Source organism: Salvelinus fontinalis, unplaced genomic scaffold (assembly GCF_029448725.1).
Source record: "Salvelinus fontinalis isolate EN_2023a unplaced genomic scaffold, ASM2944872v1 scaffold_0104, whole genome shotgun sequence".
Taxonomy (NCBI): Eukaryota; Metazoa; Chordata; class Actinopteri; order Salmoniformes; family Salmonidae; genus Salvelinus; species Salvelinus fontinalis.
The window spans coordinates 313,871-330,995 of record NW_026600313.1 but is presented as its reverse complement, the minus strand read 5'-3'; the positions used below and the strand labels follow the sequence as shown (position 1 = coordinate 330,995).

The following is a 17,125-nucleotide window of genomic DNA, read 5'->3' as shown; positions in this document are numbered from 1 at the left end:
ATTATATATATAGTAGAACTGGAGGATATTATATATATATATATATATATAGTTGAACTGGAGGATATTATATAGTAGAACTGGAGGATATTATATATATAGTAGAACTGGAGGATATTATATATATAGTAGATCTGGAGGATATTATATATATATTGTAGAACTGGGGGATATTATATATATAGTAGAACCGGAGGATATTATATATATAGTAGAACTGGAGGATATTATATAGTAGAATTGGAGGATATTATATATATAGTAGAACTGGAGGATATTATATAGTAGAATTGGAGGATATTATATATATTGTAGAACTGGAGGATATGATATATATATATGTAGTAGAACTGGTAGATATTATATACATAGTAGAACTGGAGGATATTATATATATATATATATATAGTAGAACTAGAGGATATCATATATATAGTAGAACTGGAGGATATTATATTTATAGTTGAACTGGAGGATAGTATATATATAGTAGAACTGGAGGATATTATATATATAGTAGAACTGGAGGATATTATATATATAGTAGAACTGGAGGATATTATATATATAGTAGAACTGGAGGATATTATATATATAGTAGTACTGGAGGATATTATATATATAGTAGAACTGGAGGATATTATATAGTAGAACTGGAGGATATTATATAGTAGAACTGGAGGATATTATATATATAGTATAACTGGAGGATATTTTATATATAGTAGATCTGGAGGATATTATATATATATAGTAGATCTGGAGGATATTATATATATAGTAGAACTGGAGGATATTATATATATAGTAGATCTGGAGGATTTTATATATATAGTAGATCTGGAGGATAATATATAGCAGAACTGGAGGATATTATATGGTAGAACTGGAGGATATTATATATATAGTAGAACTGGAGGATATTATATATAAAGTAGAACTGGGGTATATTATATATATTGTAGATCTGGAGGTTATTATATAGTAGAACTGGAGGATATTATATAGTAGAACTGAAGGATATTATATGGGCCCCGTGTGGCTCAGTTGGTAGAGCATGGCGCTTGCAACGCCAGGGTTGTGGGTTCGATTCCCACGGGGGGCCAGTACAAAAAAAGTATGAATGTATGTACTTGTAAGTCGCTCTGGATAAGAGCGTCTGCTAAATGACTTAAATGTAAATGTAAATGTAGATCTGGAGGATTGTAACGATTCTCCTCCTCCTCTCCATTTTCGGAGAAGGAGGAGTATTGAGGGAACCAAGGCGCAGCGGATTGTGAAGACATAATGATTTATTGAAGACACGACAAAATAACAAACACGACGTAGACAGAAAACGAACTATACTTGAATAAACTACAAAACAAATAAACGATGAAAACAGACCTGGACACGAACTTACATATAACTTGAAGAACGCACGAACAGGTACACGACTACAAACAAACGCTACAGTCCCATGTGGCGTAACATCACACAGACACAGGAGACAACCACCCACAAACAAACAGTGTGAATGCCCTACCTAAATATGACTCTTGATTAGAGGAAAATGCAAACCACCTGCCTCTAATCAAGAGCCATACCAGGCAAACCAAAACCAACATAGAAACGAATAACATAGACTGCCCACCCAAAACACATGCCCTGACCAAAACACATAAAAACTAACATAAATAGGTCAGGACTGTTACAGTACCCCCCCCCCAAGGTGCGAACGCCGGGCGCACCAGCACAAAGTCCAGGGGAGGGTCCGGGTGGGCAGTTGACCACGGTGGTGGCTCCGGTTCAGGACGCTGTCCCCGCACCACCATAGTCACTCCCCTCTTCTTTCTACCCCTTCCACTGACCACCCAAACATTAGCTTCCCCTAAATAAACAGCTAGCACCGGGACAAAGGGCAGCACCGGGACAAGGGGTAGCACCGGGACAAGGGGCAGCACCAGAACAAGGGGCAGCACCAGGATAAGGACCATCACTGGAATAAGGGGCAGCACCGGGACAAGGGGCAGCACCGGGACAAGGGGCAGCACCGGGACAAGGGGCAGCACCGGGACAAGGGGCAGCACCGGGACAAGGGGCAGCACCGGGACAAGGGGCAGCACCGGGACAAGGGGCAGCACCGGGACAAGGGGCAGCACCGGGACAAGGGGCAGCACCGGGACAAGGGGCAGCACCGGAACAAGGGGCAGCACCGGAACAAGGGGCAGATCCCGGCTGAAGGACTCTGGCAGGTCCTGTTTGGACGGCTCTGGCAGGTCCATGCTGGCTGACGGCTCTCGACGCTCATGGCAGACTGACGGCTCTCGACGCTCATGGCAGGCTGACGGCTCTCGACGCTCATGGCAGGCTGACGGCTCTCGACGCTCATGGCAGGCTGACGGCTCTCGACGCTCATGGCAGGCTGACGGCTCTCGACGCTCATGGCAGGCTGACGGTTCTCGACGCTCATGGCGCTCTGACGGCTCTGGCTGCTCATGGCTCACTGACGGCTCTGGCTGCTCATGGCTCACTGACGGCTCTGGCTGCTCATGGCTCTCTGACGGCTCTGGCTGCTCATGGCTCGCTGGCGGCTCTGGCAGATCCTGTCTGGTTGGCGGCTCTGGCAGATCCTGTCTGGTTGGCGGCTCTGGCAGATCCTGTCTGGTTGGCGGCTCTGGCAGATCCTGTCTGGTTGGCGGCTCTGGCAGATCCTGTCTGGTTGGCGGCTCTGGCAGATCCTGTCTGTCTGACGGCTCTAGCGGCTCCTGTCTGGCTGATGGCTCTAGCGGCTCCTGTCTGGCTGACGGCTCTGTAGGCACATGGCAGACGGGCGGCTTTGCAGGCTCATGGCAGACGGGCGGCTTTGCAGGCTCCTGGCAGACGGATGGCTCAGATGGCGCTGGGGAGACGGATGGCTCAGATGGCGCTGGAGAGACGGATGGCTCAGATGGCGCTGGGGAGACGGATGGCTCAGATGGCGCTGGGGAGACGGATGGCTCTGGCCGGATATGGCGCACTGTAGACCTGGTGCGTGGTGCCGGAACTGGAGGCACCGTGCTAATGACAAGCACCTTCCTACTAGTGCGGGGAGCAGGGACAGGGCACACTGTATTCTCAGAGCCTACTCTATCCCTGATGCGTGGTACCGGCACTGGTGACGCCGGCCTGAGGACAAGCACATCAGGATTAGTAGGGGGAGAATATACAGTGTGTACAGGGCTCTGGAGACGCACTGGTAGCTTAGTGCGTGGGGCCGGAACTGGAGGCACCGGGCTAAATACACGCACCACAGGGAGAGTGCGTGGAGGAGGAACAGGGCTCAGGATACGCACTGGTAGCCTAGTGCATAGTGTAGACACTGTAGGTACTAGGCTGGGGCGGGGAGGTGGTGCCGGAAATACCGGACCGTGGAGGCGTACTGGCACTCTTGAGCATTGAACCTGCCCAACCTTACCTGGTTGAATGCTCCCGGTTGCCCGACCAGTGCGGGGAGGTGGAATAACCCGCACCGGCCTATGTAGGCGAACCTGGGAAACCATGCGTAAGGCAGGTGCCATGTATGCCGGCCCGAGGAGACGCACTGGAGACCAGACGCGTTGAGCCGGCCTCATGACACCTGGCTCAATGCCCAATCTAGCCCTCCCAGTGCGGGGAGGTGGAATAACCCGCACTGGGCTATGCACTCGTACAGGAGACACCGTGCGCTCTACTGCGTAACACGGCGCCTGCCCGTACTCCCGCTCTCCACGGTAAGCCTGGGAAGTGGGCGCAGGTCTCCTACCTGCCCTTGGCCCACTACCCTTTAGCCCCCCCCCAAGAAATTTTTGGGAGTTACTCACGGGCTTTTTCGGCTTCCGTGCCAGACGCGTTCCCTCATAGCTCCGGTTCCTCTCTCCGGTAGCCTCCGCTCTCCTCAGTGCCTCCAGCTGTTCCCATGGGAGGCGATCTCTACCAGCTAGGATCTCCTCCCATGTGTAGACACCCTTTCCATCCAGAACATCGTCCCATGTCCATTGCTCCTTCTTTTCCTGTCCCTTTCTCCTTTGACTCCGCTGCTTGGCTCTGGAGAGGTGGGTGGTTCTGTAACGATTCTCCTCCTCCTCTCCATTTTCGGAGAAGGAGGAGTATTGAGGGAACCAAGGCGCAGCGGATTGTGAAGACATAATGATTTATTGAAGACACGACAAAATAACAAACACGACGTAGACAGAAAACGAACTATACTTGAATAAACTACAAAACAAATAAACGATGAAAACAGACCTGGACACGAACTTACATATAACTTGAAGAACGCACGAACAGGTACACGACTACAAACAAACGCTACAGTCCCATGTGGCGTAACATCACACAGACACAGGAGACAACCACCCACAAACAAACAGTGTGAATGCCCTACCTAAATATGACTCTTGATTAGAGGAAAATGCAAACCACCTGCCTCTAATCAAGAGCCATACCAGGCAAACCAAAACCAACATAGAAACGAATAACATAGACTGCCCACCCAAAACACATGCCCTGACCAAAAACACATAAAAACTAACATAAATAGGTCAGGACTGTTACAAGGATATTATATATATATAGTAGAACTGGGGGATATTATATATATAGTAGAACTGGAGGATATTATATATATAGTAGAACTGGAGGATATTATATATATAGTAGAAATGGAGGATATTATATATATAGTAGAACTGGAGGATATTATATATATAGTAGAACTGGAGGATATTATATGGTAGATCTGGAGGATATTATATATATAGTAGAACTGAAGGATATTATATATATAGTAGAACTGGAGAATATTATATATATAGTAGAACTGAAGGATATTATATATATAGTAGAACCGGAGGATATTATATAGTAGACCTGGGGGATATTATATATATATATTATAGTAGAACTGGAGGATATTATATATATAGTAGAACTGGAGGATATTATATAGTAGACCTGGGGGATGTTATATATATATATATATATATAAATAGTAGAACTGGAGGATATTATATATATAGTAGATCTGGAGGATATTATATAGTAGAACTGGAGGATATTATATATATAATAGAACTGGAGGATATGATATATATAGTAGAACTGGAGGATATTATATAGTATACCTGGGGGATATTATATATATATATTATAGTAGAACTGGAGGATATTATATATATATATATATATATATATATATATATATATAGTAGAAATGGAGGATATCATATATATAGTAGAACTGGAGGATATTATATAGTAGAATTGGAGGATATTATAATTATAGTAGAACTGGAGGATATTATATATATATATAGTATAACTGGAGGATATTATTTATATAGTAGAACTGGAGTATATTATATATATAGTAGAACTGGAGGATATATATATATAGTAGAACTGGAGGATATTATATAGTAGAACTGGAGGATATTAGATATATATAGTAGAACTGGAGGATGTGATATATATATATATATAGTAGAACTGGAGGATATTATTTATATAGTAGAACTGGAGGATATTATATATATATATATATATATATATATATATATATATAGTAGAACTGGAGGATATTATATATATAGTAGAACTTGAGGATATTATATATATATATATATATATATATATATATATATATAGTAGAACTGGAGTATATTATATATATAGTAGAACTGGAGTATATTATATATATATATATAGTAGAACTGGAGGATATTATATATATAGTTGTCACGATCGTCATAATAAGCGGACCAATGCGCAGCGGGATATGAGGACATGTTCTTTTATTAAAGATGACGAAACACGAAACGAACACTTTTACAAAACAACAAACGACCGTGAATCTACAAACGTTAGTGCATACACAAGCTACAAACGTTCAACATAGACAATTACCCACAAACACCTAAAGCCTATGGCTGCCTTAAAAATGGCTCCCAATCAGAGACAACAATAAACAGCTGTCTCTGATTGAGAACCAAATCAGGCAACCATAGACTATCCTAAACACCTACACTGAACACAACCCCATACATACTACAAAACCCTCTAAACAATACACACACCCTAAACTAGACAAAACACAAACATCCCCCATGTCACACCCTGACCTAACTAAACTAATAAAGAAAATCAGTATAACAAAGGCCAGGGTGTGACAATAGTAGAACTGGAGTATATTATATATATAGTAGAACTGGAGCATATTATATATATAGTAGAACTGGAGAATATTATATATATAGTAGAACTGGAGAATATTATATATATAGTAGAACTGGAGTATATTATATATATTGTAGAACTGGAGGATATTATATATATATATATATATATATATATATAGTAGAACTGGAGTATATTATATATATTGTAGAACTGGAGGATATTATATATATATATATATAGTAGAACTGGAGGATATTAAATATATAGTAGAACTGGAGGATATTATATATATAGTAGAACTGGAGGATATTATATATATAGTAGAACTGGAGTATATTATATATAGAGTAGAACTGGAGGATATTATATAGTAGAACTGGAGAATATTATATATATAGTAGAACTGGAGGATATTATATATATAGTAGAACTGGAGGATATTATATAGTAGAACTGGAGGATATTATATATATAGTAGAACTGGAGGATATTATATAGTAGAACTGGAGGATATTATATATATAGTAGAACTGGAGGATATTATATATATAGTAGAACTGGAGGATATTATATAGTAGAACTGGAGGATATTATATAGTAGAACTGGAGGATATTATATATATAGTAGAACTGGAGGATATTATATATATAGTAGAACTGGAGGATATTATATATATAGTAGAACTGGAGGATATTATATATATAGTAGAACTGGAGGATATTATATATATATATATATATAGTTGAACTGGAGGATATTATATAGTAGAACTGGAGGATATTATATATATAGCAGAACTGGAGGATATTATATATATAGTAGATCTGGAGGATATTATATATATATTGTAGAACTGGGGGATATTATATATATAGTAGAACTGGAGGATATTATATATATAGTAGAACTGGAGGATATTATATAGTAGAATTGGAGGATATTATATATATAGTAGAACTGGAGGATATTATATAGTAGAATTGGAGGATATTATATATATTGTAGAACTGGAGGATATGATATATGTAGTAGAACTGGAGGATTTTATATATATATATGTAGTAGAACTGGTAGATATTATATACATAGTAGAACTGGAGGATATTATATATATATATATATAGTAGAACTAGAGGATATCATATATATAGTAGAACTGGAGGATATTATATTTATAGTTGAACTGGAGGATAGTATTGTAACGGGTGACGCTCTCCTCATCCTCGGAAGAGGTGAGGAGAGAAGGATCTTCAGACCAAAACGCAGGCTCAGGGAAATAAGCCATCTTTATTATAAATTACGATGGCACACGAAACGAAACAAACACTTGCAAAACTACAAAATAACAAAACGACGTTGACGAGACCTGAACACAAACTTACATAACTAAACATAAACTTACGTACAGGTAACAGACGACATCGAAACGAAAACGAAACAAACAAACGCTACAGTCCTATGTGGTACGAACATAACATACGGACACAGGAGACAATCACCCACAAACAAACAGTGAGAATGCCCTACCTAAATATGACTCTTAATTAGAGGCAAACGCAAACCACCTGCCTCTAATCAAGAGCCATACCAGGCAAACCAAAACCAACATAGAAACAGATAACATAGAATGCCCACCCAACCTCACGTCCTGACCAACTAACACACAAAAACTAACATAAATAGGTCAGGAACGTGACAGTACCCCCCCCACAAGGTGCGAACTCCGGACGCACCAGCACAAAGTCTAGGGGAGGGTCTGGGTGGGCATCTAACCACGGTGGTGGCTCAGGCTCCGGGCGCGGTTCCCACCCCACCCTAATCCATCCTAACTTCCTCCCTCCAAGAATGTCCACCCTCTTTTGACCCCCACAAAATTCCCTTAACAACATATCCAATAGGGACAACACCGGGACAGAGAGATAAATCAAGAAAGAGGGATAGATAAGAATATAGAGATAGATGAAGATAGAGAGGGAGATTAGGATAGAGGGGCAACTCCGGACTGAAAGGCAGCTCCGGACAGAGAGACAGCTCTGGACTGATGGGCAGTTCTGGGTATCCAGCCTTTTCAGGCTGAAGGACAGCTCATGGCTGACTGACGAATCTCGATGCTCATGGCAGGCTGACGGCTCTCGACGCTCATGGCAGGCTGACGGCTCTCGACGCTCATGGCAGGCTGACGGCTCTCGCTGCTCATGGCTCTCTGACGGCTCTGGCTGCTCATGGCGCTCTGACGGCTCTGGCTGCTCATGGCTCGCTGGCGGCTCTGGCAGATCCTGTCTGGTTGGCGGCTCTGGCAGATCCTGTCTGGTTGGCGGCTCTGGCAGATCCTGTCTGGTTGGCGGCTCTGGCAGATCCTGTCTGGTTGGCGGCTCTGGCAGATCCTGTCTGGTTGGCGGCTCTGGCAGATCCTGTCTGGCTGACGGCTCTAGCGGCTCCTGTCTGGCTGACGGCTCTAGCGGCTCCTGTCTGGCTGACGGCTCTGTAGGCTCATGGCAGACGGGCGGCTTTGCAGGCTCATGGCAAACGGGCGGCTTTGCAGGCTCCTGGCAGACGGATGGCTCAGACGGCGCTGGGGAGACGGATGGCTCAGACGGCGCTGGGGAGACGGATGGCTCAGATGGCGCTGGGGAGACGGATGGCTCAGATGGCGCTGGGGAGACGGATGGCTCAGATGGCGCTGGTGAGACGGATGGCTCTGGCCGGATATGGAGCACTGTAGACCTGGTGCGTGGTGCCGGAACTGGAGGCACCGTGCTAATGATAAGCACCTTCCTACTAGTGCGGGGAGCAGGGACAGGGCACACTGTATTCTCAAAGCCTACTCTATCCCTGATGCGTGGTACCGGCACTGTTGACACCGGGCTGAGGACAAGCACATCAGGATTAGTAGGGGGAGAAGATACAGTGGGTTCAGGGCTCTGGAGACGCACAGGTAACTTAGTGCGTGGACCCGGAACTGGAGGCACCGGGCTAGATACACGCACTACAGGGAGAGTGCGTGGAGGAGGAACAGGGCTCAGGATACGCACTGGTAGCCTAGTGCGTAGTGTATACACTGTAGGTACTAGGCTGGGGCGGGGAGGTGGTGCCGGAAATACCGGACCGTGGAGGCGTACTGGCTCTCTTGAGCATTGAGCCTGCCCGACCTTACCTGGTTGAATGCTCCCGGTTGCCCGACCAGTGCGGGGAGGTGGAATAACCCGCACCGGCCTATGTAGGCGAACCGGAGAAACCATGCGTAAGGCCGGTGCCATGTATGCCGGCCCGAGGAGACGCACTGGAGACCAGACGCGTTGAGCCGGCCTCATGACACCTGGCTCAATACCCAATCTAGCCCTCCCAGTGCGGGGAGGTGGAATAACCCGCACCGGGCTATGCACTCGTACAGGAGACACCGTGCGCTCTACTGCGTAACACGGCGCCTGCCCGTACTCCCGCTCTCCACGGTAAGCCTGGGAAGTGGGCGCAGGTCTCCTACCTGCCCTTGGCCCACTACCTCCTAGCCCCCCCCCCAAGAAATTTTTGGGAATTACTTACGGGGTTTTTTGGCTTCCGTGCCAGACGCGTTCCCTCATAGCTCCGGTTCCTCTCCCCGGTAGCCTCTGCTCTCCTCCGTGCCTCCAGCTCAGCTTTGGGACGGCGATATTCTCCCTGCTGTGCCCATGGACCTCTCCCGTCCAATATTTCCTCCCAAGTCCAGAAATCCTTGTTTCTCTCCTGTCCTTTACTCCGTTGAGTTTCCCTTTGCCGCTTGGTCTTAGCTTGGTGGGTGATTCTGTAACGGGTGACGCTCTCCTCATCCTCGGAAGAGGTGAGGAGAGAAGGATCTTCAGACCAAAACGCAGGCTCAGGGAAATAAGCCATCTTTATTATAAATTACGATGGCACACGAAACGAAACAAACACTTGCAAAACTACAAAATAACAAAACGACGTTGACGAGACCTGAACATAAACTTACATAACTAAACATAAACTTACGTACAGGTAACAGACGACATCGAAACGAAAACGAAACAAACAAACGCTACAGTCCTATGTGGTACGAACATAACATACGGACACAGGAGACAATCACCCACAAACAAACAGTGAGAATGCCCTACCTAAATATGACTCTTAATTAGAGGCAAACGCAAACCACCTGCCTCTAATCAAGAGCCATACCAGGCAAACCAAAACCAACATAGAAACAGATAACATAGAATGCCCACCCAACCTCACGTCCTGACCAACTAACACACAAAAACTAACATAAATAGGTCAGGAACGTGACAAGTATATATATAGTAGAACTGGAGGATATTATATATATAGTAGAACTGGAGGATATTATATATATAGTAGAACTGGAGGATATTATATATATAGTAGAACTGGAGGATATTATATATATAGTAGTACTGGAGGATATTATATATATAGTAGAACTGGAGGATATTATATAGTAGAACTGGAGGATATTATATAGTAGAACTGGAGGATATTATATATATAGTATAACTGGAGGATATTTTATATATAGTAGATCTGGAGGATATTATATATATAGTAGATCTGGAGGATATTATATATATAGTAGAACTGGAGGATATTATATATTGTAACGATAATCCTCCTCCTCTTCATCAGAAGAGGAGGAGCAGGGATTGAACCAAGGCGCAGCGGATAGTGAAGACATAATGATTTATTAAAGACAAGACGAAAACACGAACTTCACTATAAACTAACAAAATAACAAAACGAAAGTAGACAGTCCCGAACGACGAACTTACATACAACGTAAAGAACGAAATGAACAGGAACAGACTACATGAAATGAACAAACCGTATACAGTCCCGTATGGTGCAAACATTGACACGGACACAGGAGACAACCACCCACAAACAAACACTGTGAACCGCCTACCTAAATATGACTCTCAATTAGAGGAACGCCAAACACCTGCCTCCAATTGAGAGCCATACCAGGCAACCCTAAACCAACATAGAAACAGACAACATAGAATGCCCACCCAAACTCACGTCCTGACCAACTAACACACAAAACTAAACAGAAAACAGGTCAGGAACATGACATAACCCCCCCCTCAAGATGCGTACTCCGAACGCATCACCAAAAAGTCCAGGGGAGGGTCTGGGTGGGCATCTGACCACGGTGGTGGCTTAGGCTCCGGGCGTGGTTCCCACCCCACCATAATCAATCCCCGCTTCCGTAGCCTCCCCACAATGACCACCCTCCAAATAACCCCACCTAAATTTAGGGGCAACACCAGAATCAAGGACAGCTCTGGGACAAGGTAGCTCAGGACAGAGGGATAGCTTAGGAGAGAGAGGTAGCTCAAGATAAAGAGGTAGCTCAGGATAGAGGGGCAACTCCGGACTGAAGGGCAGCTCCGGACAGAGAGACAGCTCTGGACTGATGGGCAGTTCTGGGTATCTAGCCTTTTCAGGCTGAAGGGCAGCTCATGGCTGACTGACGACTCTCGACGCTCATGGCAGGCTGACGGCTCTCGACGCTCATGGCTGGCTGACGGCTCTCGACGCTCATGGCAGGCTGACGGCTCTCGACGCTCATGGCAGGCTGACGGCTCTCGACGCTCATGGCAGGCTGACGGCTCTCGACGCTCATGGCAGGCTGACGGCTCACGACGCTCATGGCGCTCTGACGGCTCTCGACGCTCATGGCGCTCTGACGGCTCTGGCTGCTCATGGCTCTCTGACGGCTCTGGCTGCTCATGGCTCACTGGCGGCTCTGGCTGCTCATGGCTCGCTGGCGGCTCTGGCAGATCCTGTCTGGTTGGCGGCTCTGGCAGATCCTGTCTGGTTGGCGGCTCTGGCAGATCCTGTCTGGTTGGCGGCTCTGGCAGATCCTGTCTGGTTGGCGGCTCTGGCAGATCCTGTCTGGCTGACGGCTCTAGCGGCTCCTGTCTGGCTGATGGCTCTAGCGGCTCCTGTCTGGCTGACGGCTCTGTAGGCTCATGGCAGACGGGCGGCTTTGCAGGCTCATGGCAGACGGGCGGCTTTGCAGGCTCCTGGCAGACGGATGGCTCAGATGGCGCTGGGGAGACGGATGGCTCAGATGGCGCTGGGGAGACGGATGGCTCAGATGGCGCTGGGGAGACGGATGGCTCAGATGGCGCTGGTGAGACGGATGGCTCTGGCCGGATATGGCGCACTGTAGACCTGGTGCGTGGTGCCGGAACTGGAGGCACCGTGCTAATGATAAGCACCTTCCTACTAGTGCGGGGAGCAGGGACAGGGCACACTGTATCCTCAAAGCCTACTCTACCCCTGATGCGTGGTACCGGCACTGGTGACGCCGGGCTGAGGACAAGCACATCAGGATTAGTAGGGGGAGAATATATAGTGTGTACAGGGCTCTGGAGACGCACTGGTAGCTTAGTGCGTGGGGCCGGAACTGGAGGCACCGGGCTAGATGCACGCACTACAGGGAGAGTGCGTGGAGGAGGAACAGGGCTCTGGAAATGCACTGGTAGCCTAGTGCGTAATGTAGGCACTGTAGGTACTAGGCTGGGGCGGGGAGGTGGCGCCGGAAATACCGGACCGTGCAGGCGTACTGGCTCTCTTGAGCATTGAGCCTGCCCAACCTTACCTGGTTGAATGCTCCCGGTCGCCCTGCCAGTGCAGCGAGGTGGAATAGCCCGCACTGGGCTATGCAGGCGAACCGGGGAAACCATGCGTAAGGCAGGTGCCATGTATGCCGGCCCGAGGAGACGCACTGGAGACCAGACGCGTTGAGCCGGCCTCATGACACCTGGCTCAATGCCCAATCTAGCCCTACCAGTGCGGGGAGGTGGAATAACCCGCACTGGGCTATGCACACGTACAGGAGACACCGTGCGCTCTACTGCGTAACACGGTGTCTGCCCGTACTCCCGCTCTCCACGGTTAGCCTGGGAAGTGGGCGCAGGTCTCCTACCTGCCCTTGGCCCACAACCCCTTAGCCCCCCCCCAAGAAATTTTTGGGAATTACTCACGGGCTTTTCGGGCTTCCGTGCAAGACGCGTCCCCTCATAACTCCGGTTCTTCACTCCAGTAGCCTCTGCTCTCCTCAGTGCCTCCACCTGTTCCCATGGGAGGCGATCCCTTCCAGCCAGGATCTCCTCCCATGTGTAGCAACCTTTACCGTCCAATACATCGTCCCAAGTCCATTCCTCCTTCTTGTGCTGTCCCTTACTCCGTTTAAACCGCTGCTTGGTTCTGGATTGGTGGGTGGTTCTGTAACGATAATCCTCCTCCTCTTCATCAGAAGAGGAGGAGCAGGGATTGAACCAAGGCGCAGCGGATAGTGAAGACATAATGATTTATTAAAGACAAGACGAAAACACGAACTTCACTATAAACTAACAAAATAACAAAACGAAAGTAGACAGTCCCGAACGACGAACTTACATACAACGTAAAGAACGAAATGAACAGGAACAGACTACATGAAATGAACAAACCGTATACAGTCCCGTATGGTGCAAACATTGACACGGACACAGGAGACAACCACCCACAAACAAACACTGTGAACCACCTACCTAAATATGACTCTCAATTAGAGGAACGCCAAACACCTGCCTCCAATTGAGAGCCATACCAGGCAACCCTAAACCAACATAGAAACAGACAACATAGAATGCCCACCCAAACTCACGTCCTGACCAACTAACACACAAAACTAAACAGAAAACAGGTCAGGAACATGACATATATATAGTAGATCTGGAGGATTTTATATATATAGTAGATCTGGAGGATAATATATAGCAGAACTGGAGGATATTATATGGTAGAACTGGAGGATATTAAATAGCAGAACTGGAGGATATTATATATATAGTAGAACTGGAGGATATTATATAGTAGAAATGGAGGATATTATATATATAGTAGATCTGAAGGATAATATATAGTAGAACTGGAGGATATTATATATATAGTAGATCTGGAGGATAATATATAGTAGAACTGGAGGATATTATATATATAGTAGATCTGGAGGATATTATATATATAGTAGAACTGGAGGATATTATATAGTAGAACTGGAGGATATTATATATATAGTAGAACTGGAGGATAGTATATATATTGTAGAACTGGAGGATATTATATATATAGTAGAACTGGAGGATTATATATAGTAGAACTGGAGGATATTATATGGTAGAACTGGAGGATATTAAATAGCAGACCTGGAGCACATTATATATATAGTAGAACTGGAGGATATTATATAGTAGAACTGGAGGATATTATATATATAGTAGAACTGGAGGATAGTATATATATTGTAGAACTGGAGGATATTATATATATAGTAGAACTGGAGGATAATATATAGTAGAACTGGAGGATATTATATGGTAGAACTGGAGGATATTAAATAGCAGAACTGGAGCATATTATATAGTAGAACTGGAGGATATTATATATATCGTAGAACTGGAGGATATTATATAGTAGAACTGGAGGATATTATATAGTAGAACCGGAGGATATTATATATATCGTAGAACTGGAGGATATTATATATTTATAGTAGAACTGGAGGATATTATATAGTAGAACTGGAGGATATTATATATATATAGTAGAACTGGAGGATATTATATTTATAGTAGAACTGGAGGATATTATATATATAGTAGAACTGGAGGATATTAAATAGTGTAACTGGAGAATATTATATATATAGTAGAACTGGAGGATATTATATATATAGTAGAACTGGAGTATATTATTTATATAGTATTACTGGAGGATATTATATATATAGTAGAACTGGAGGATATTATATATATAGTAGAACTGGAGGATATTATTTATATAGTATTACTGGAGGATATTATATATATAGTAGAACTGGAGGATATTATATAGTAGAACTGGAGGATATTATATATATATATAGTAGAACTGGAGGATATTATATAGTAGAACTGGAGGATATTATATATATAGTAGAACTGGAGGATATTATAGAGTAGAACTGGAGGATATTATATATATATATAGTAGAACTGGAGGATATTATATATATATATAGTAGAACTGGAGGATATTATATATATATATAGTAGAACTGGAGGATATTATATATATATATATAGTAGAACTGGAGGATATTATATAGTAGAACTGGAGGATATTATATATATAGTAGAACTGGAGGATATTATTTATATAGTATTACTGGAGGATATTATATATATAGTAGAACTGGAGGATATTATATATATAGTAGAACTGGAGGATTATATATAGTAGAACTGGAGGATATTATATGGTAGAACTGGAGGATATTAAATAGCAGACCTGGAGCACATTATATATATAGTAGAACTGGAGGATATTATATAGTAGAACTGGAGGATATTATATATATAGTAGAACTGGAGGATAGTATATATATTGTAGAACTGGAGGATATTATATATATAGTAGAACTGGAGGATAATATATAGTAGAACTGGAGGATATTATATGGTAGAACTGGAGGATATTAAATAGCAGAACTGGAGCATATTATATAGTAGAACTGGAGGATATTATATATATCGTAGAACTGGAGGATATTATATAGTAGAACTGGAGGATATTATATAGTAGAACCGGAGGATATTATATATATCGTAGAACTGGAGGATATTATATATTTATAGTAGAACTGGAGGATATTATATAGTAGAAATGGAGGATATTATATATATATAGTAGAACTGGAGGATATTATATTTATAGTAGAACTGGAGGATATTATATATATAGTAGAACTGGAGGATATTAAATAGTGTAACTGGAGAATATTATATATATAGTAGAACTGGAGGATATTATATATATAGTAGAACTGGAGGATATTATTTATATAGTATTACTGGAGGATATTATATATATAGTAGAACTGGAGGATATTATATATATAGTAGAACTGGAGGATATTATTTATATAGTATTACTGGAGGATATTATATATATAGTAGAACTGGAGGATATTATATAGTAGAACTGGAGGATATTATATATATATATAGTAGAACTGGAGGATATTATATAGTAGAACTGGAGGATATTATATATATAGTAGAACTGGAGGATATTATAGAGTAGAACTGGAGGATATTATATATATATATAGTAGAACTGGAGGATATTATATATATATATATAGTAGAACTGGAGGATATTATATATATATATAGTAGAACTGGAGGATATTATATATATATATAGTAGAACTGGAGGATATTATATAGTAGAACTGGAGGATATTATATATATAGTAGAACTGGAGGATATTATTTATATAGTATTACTGGAGGATATTATATATATAGTAGAACTGGAGGATATTATATAGTAGATCTGGAGGATATTATATAGTAGAACTGGAGGATATTATATATATAGTAGAACTGGAGGATATTACATACATGTATATAGTAGTCTGTTTGAAGCTTTAAACGTAGGAGCTGTGTATTTGTGTTTATGTGTGTTTTTATGTGTGTATCTGTGTTTCAGATAGTAGTAGTAGTGGTAGTACTAGATCCATGCTCTGATAGGTTGGAGGACGTCCTCTGGAAGTTGACGTAATTACTGTGTAAGTCTATGGAAGCGGGGTGAGATCCATGAGCCTCCTAGGTTTTGTATTGAAATCAATGTACCCAGAGGAGGACAGGAGCAAGCTGTCCTCCAGCTACACCATGGTGCTGCCCTACAGAGTGCTGTTGAGGCTACTGTAGATCTTGATTGCAAAAACAGTTTTAATACATTATTTGGTGACGTTAATATATTTAGTATGGCTTCATCTAAAATCTGAACATTTTTTTTAATGCTTCTCTATTTCTATGAAATTCACTCCCCTTCCTCCTCTGAGGAGCCTCCTCTGGTGTGTATGTGTGTGTGTCAGCATCGCAGTCTCTCTCCGGT

The 17,125-nt window shown here is 43.3% G+C and overlaps 1 non-coding gene across 1 annotated transcript; it reads left to right on the top strand.

The window, feature by feature from the left end:
- The first annotated feature begins 1,030 nt into the window (after positions 1-1,030).
- trnaa-ugc (transfer RNA alanine (anticodon UGC)) lies at positions 1,031-1,106 on the top strand. Its single transcript has one exon. It is a non-coding gene; the product is annotated as a tRNA-Ala (tRNA).
- Positions 1,107-17,125: the final 16,019 nt, after the last annotated feature.